Consider the following 5,104-nt stretch of genomic DNA (forward strand, 5'->3'; position numbering starts at 1 on the left):
GTCCTGTTTCTAGTCTGGTTTATCTGGGAGGGCAGATACATAAGAGCATGTACTCCTCCTTTATAAGCATCCTTGATCATAGCTAGGGGGGAAATTACAAGCAGCTGTTTCAGGACCTTAAAAAGAGTCCAAGGAAGAAGGGAACTGCCCTTTTATTTTCTCCTGCCCAATGCTAATTTTCTCAGTCCCATTGCCCTCTAGCCAATGGGGAAACCCCAGAATCAAACAGGTACAATGAAAAAGAGATTAAGGTGATGAAACAAAATGTCCATTGTCTCAAAATGATAAATCAATGGGGAAGTCATTTCTATAATGCTTAGGGCTATTCCCTCAAGCAGATGTTCTGTTGCCCAAGGAGGTTCAGCTAATTAGCCATAAAGAACAAACAAACAGTAGTGGGGATGACTAACTCAGTGCTCTTTGTGTGTTTCAGTTCTCAAAATCTCTTTAGCCTTGCGTGGTGATTGTAAGGACATCAGGTGGGCTATGAACTCTATGGTAGAAGACTGTCCAGACTGCTGGCTGTGAAGGGGTCAAGGGCCTTGTCCACTCACCATGGCTGATCCTACAAGACAGCCTTTCCCAAGTTGATAGTGGTTGACTGAGGATGTTGAAAGTTCTACTATACATTTGTGTTACATCACTTTAAAGAGAGACCTTGGGAAATGCCACCACATCTATAAGCAAATGTTATTTTCTCTTGGTTGGCTTTAAGAATTACATAGAATCGGCAGCCTGTAAAATATTTTATTTTTATTTTTAATTCCATTTATATCCCGCCCTTCTCTGAAGACTCAGGGCGGCTTACAAGCTTAGCAGTAGCCTTCATTCTATGTATATGCCTGCTTATTAGGGCTTTCACACACACCCGCAAGCGGCATTATTACAAAGTCAGCTTAATTGCCCCCAACAATCTGGGTCCTCATTTTACCTACCTCGGAAGGATGGAAGGCTGAGTCAACCTTGAGCCTGGTGGGATGCGAACCTGCACTAATTGCAGGCAGCTGGTGTTACTTAAGGAGGCATTAGCCCACTGCTCCACCAAGCTATGGTGAGAACTTGTAGGTATATCAAGTTGTAGAGTCTACCTCTCTTCACAGCAAGTGCAGTTTTATCCAGTGGAATTTTCTTATCCTGCATGGCAGGCTATGGAAATTTCTGTCCTTGCAATGTAAACAGACCAGCTGTTCTACACAGCAGCTGAGAAGAAAGATCACTCAATTGGCCAGATAAATGGTAATCCTCTGGATATTATTGTGTCCTAAGCAGTCTACCTGCAGAAACCAGTATAGTGGTTCCTTATATTCTGTTTGTGATCTGTCTTCATTCCAAACTTATATAGAAAGCTGATGCTTCTCAGCAAAATAGTTCATTTGTTATGTTACATTTGAAAGACCTCCCACTCCCCAATAGTACATACTAAAAATTCTACCTTGTTTTTTATTCTGTCTTTGTATACTCTTTTCTCTGTTACAAGTTATGGATGTTGGGTTTTTTTGCTCTCATTAGATAAGAAACAGCCAATAAGACTGTCCTTTTGTAACAAAAAAGCTGTTTTTCCCCCCAACTATGTTCTGGTACAGTACACCAGGAAACTCAACCTGTGATTGATGGATGGATTTTGCTGCCTTTGAGTCAGTGTTGAATCGTGGTAAATGGCTGGACTAGTTCCTGCAGTCACCTTGGCAAGATTTTCAGAAGTAGCTTGCCATTCTCAGGGCTGAAAGTGGGGGCTGGCCCAAAGTCACCCAGCTGCCTTTGTGCTGCAGGCAGGACTAGAAATTATAAAAACAGACCATTTTCTGACCCCTAATTGAAAACCTGGTATCCATCAATTTATTGTTCCTCCTTCATTAAGAGTTGTTTTTAAAGGTGGTTCATTCATTCAGAGGTTCATTGTTATATACAAATTCAGAAAACTGAGTTGAATAAACCATGGTTATTAACCATTAGTGAACATTATATAAATATAAACTTTGGGATATGGTATGCCCCAATAAAGGGACATGGTGGCTCAGTGGGTTAGGACACTGAGCTTGTTGACCAGATGGTCGGCAGTTTGGCGGGTCAAATCCCGAGTGCCGCGTAACAGAGTGAGCGCCTGTTACTCGTCCCAGCTTCTGCCAACCTAGCAGTTCGAACGCACATAAAAATGCAAGTAGAAAAATAGGGTGGGAAGGTAACAGCGTTCTGTGCGCCTGTCATGCCGGCCACATGACCACGGAGACGTCCTCGGACAAGCGCTGGCTCTTCGGCTTTGAAACGGAGATGAGTACCGGCCCCTAGAGTCGGAAACAACTAGCATGCATGTGCGGGGGAACCTTTACCTTTACCTTTATGCCCCAATATGCATATATATTTGATTATACTAGGTGTGCTGTGAATATTAGAGGGCTAGAATGATGAAATACATTCTAATGTTTTAAAGATGCCATTATTAAAACTTTAGTAAAACAATGATCCCATCATAGACCGAAAATAGAAGAGAGACGTGTTCAATTCACGTATTATCTGGGTTATGCTTAACCAAGTGTGAGTTCAACCTTAATGTGAAGTTAATGTGAAGTTTGTGAAGTTTGAACTCCAGCAAAACTAGCCAGCCTATATAACTGCAAGTTCCCTATAGAGTTTTATTTAGCATACCCAAATCTCCGAGAATGACCTCAAGCACATACAGTAGAGTAAGGAAGTTGACCATGTTGGAGATACATAAGAACCTGCCACTATCTAGGCCTTTTAAAGTCCAAAACAACTGGATAACATTGGGAAGCAGTTCAGATAGATACTCCTTAATTCTTTCATATATGAAGGGGGAAGAGATCTAGCACAACCAGATTTGTTATTATTCTGTTATAGCCATTTCAACTAAGGTAATTTTAGCCTTTTAGGGGAACTAATTTCCTGGTCTGGTCTACCAAATGGGGCCAATTAACCATATTACTCCAAAAAAAGTTAGGTCTGGAATGGTCATTGGTAAACCAAATGTTGCCTGGCTATGCCAAATTAGGCTGAGTTAATGTCAGAGAACTCTACTATGAAAATAAACAGTTGTCTAATGTACTAGAGGTGAAAAGATTGCTTTTGCCTCAGAATATATTGCAGTTTGACCCCAGTGACTTAAAAAAAACCACACACATTAAAAAAAGGAACAGTGTATGGTATAATTTGAGGACAGTCGTGATTCTGTTTCCCTCCCAGGACTGATGTGTTTGAAGTGAATCTTGAATCTAGATCAAAGAGATTCTCAGAGACAAAGGTAACACAGATTATATCATCAGTGCTGCTGCTCTGTCCTATTTATATGTGGGAGAAAGTGTTTTAATTAGCTAATTCATCAGCAATAACCTCCAAAGAGGGTCACAGCACACACAGGATGAAAACAACCACTTTTAATGTATTCCTCAGACAATGCTGCCAGCTTCAAAAAGAATCTTAAAATTGGTTGGGAAACAAATTTAAATTTATTGCTAAGCATAGTTCTTTATGTGAATTTCTTGTGGGCTATTTGCCTTTCCAATTATCCTATGGATCTGAGTATAATAATATGAACAAATGAGAACTTCTACAAGCTTTGTACTTAAATATACATTTAATCCTAATCTATCACAAATATGAAAAACATATAATATTTGTCACCTAGGAAATGATCCTATAATGTCCAATTTTATACCTCTGAAAATTAGTATTTTCTGAAGACTTAATTTTCTTCTACCCACAATTATTTCTATGGATTAGGTAATCATAATTCTAAACTGTATAAAAATAGGTTCAGCGGTTAAATATAAAAATATCAATATAAAATTGAATTATTTCTCTCTAGGATAGGTTTCCATTAAAATATGGACTTGCTTATTGTTTTGTCTTCCTCACATCTTTTCAAACCATCATAGCACCAGGCAGACTATTTAATGAAGACAATTCCTTATTCCTAACACTGATTTATACTATTTGAAATATCCACTTGAACTGACTTTTGGGTTGATTTAATGTGACATTTGGGGATTTATACGATCTTGCTATCGGTACTTTTCAAATCAGATCTTATAATCAACTGGTAATTTTAAGGCTTTGTGAGGGAATAATATTTAGAATTTACATCTCATGGCTTGGTAAGTCAGAATTTAGTCCATTTTTAAACTATCCCTCAAAGTTTGAAAACTTAGTTGCCTTTGCAACTGGCAAGAATAATTAGTGCACCTCAGAATAAAAAGGAGTAGAAGGAGAGGCTTGAGCAGCAGCACTTCTATCAAACCATCTCCAGGACAGGATGAAAATAGCTTGTTTCCCCTATTCCCATCTCTCGGGGAGTGCATGAGTTTTTACTTACTAACTAAACCTACCTTCTTAGGCCCATAGCTGGAATTAACTACCAGAGGGTTTTTCGGGCCTAGGATCGCAAGTTTATACATATGCCCAGTTATTCAAACAGCAAATAATTATTTATAATTTAAAAAGCCATCTAAATCCATAAAGACTCTAGGACCACGAACCGTATAACATTTCAGAAGAGTTAGATCCAAAATAACAAAGAGCAATATCCAGATTTCAAAAGGGGAAAAAAAACTTCGGAGCTAACATTAAATTAAAAGAGAGCCCTACCACGGATCCTAATCCAATGTCTGGGCCGGGGGAAGGCTTTCGGACTTTTTGAAAAACGGGCGGGATGAGACCCAAACGGATCGGCAAGGAGACGGGATGAAGGTTCTTGGAACTCTTCAGTGACATTCTTTGATCGATTGGAAGGGAGCCCACCAACTCGGTCCAATCATACAGGTCGGGCAGAAACTATTGGGTTCCAAAAAGTAAGTTAATTTATTTAATCTGGAACAATTTCGTGATGGGGAAACATTCTGTCTCGGGCAACAAAGGCAAGGCGATGACGTGACTCCAAAACACTACAAAATCCCTACCGGGATCTGCGGACCTGAAGTCACAACTGTTCACATCGTTATTACTCATTTCTTGGAATTGACCTTCTCTACGATTCTTGTTGGTTTCTACTTCCGATGAATTCGGGCTGATCGCTTGCATGGGAATCAAACTGGTGGGGCGCAGGAAATGTAAATTCACACGCTATTATATTAGCAAAAGAGTAAATCAAGAA

Source organism: Vipera berus (assembly GCF_964194415.1).
Source record: "Vipera berus genome assembly, chromosome: 2".
In the NCBI taxonomy this organism is placed as follows: domain Eukaryota; kingdom Metazoa; phylum Chordata; class Lepidosauria; order Squamata; family Viperidae; genus Vipera; species Vipera berus.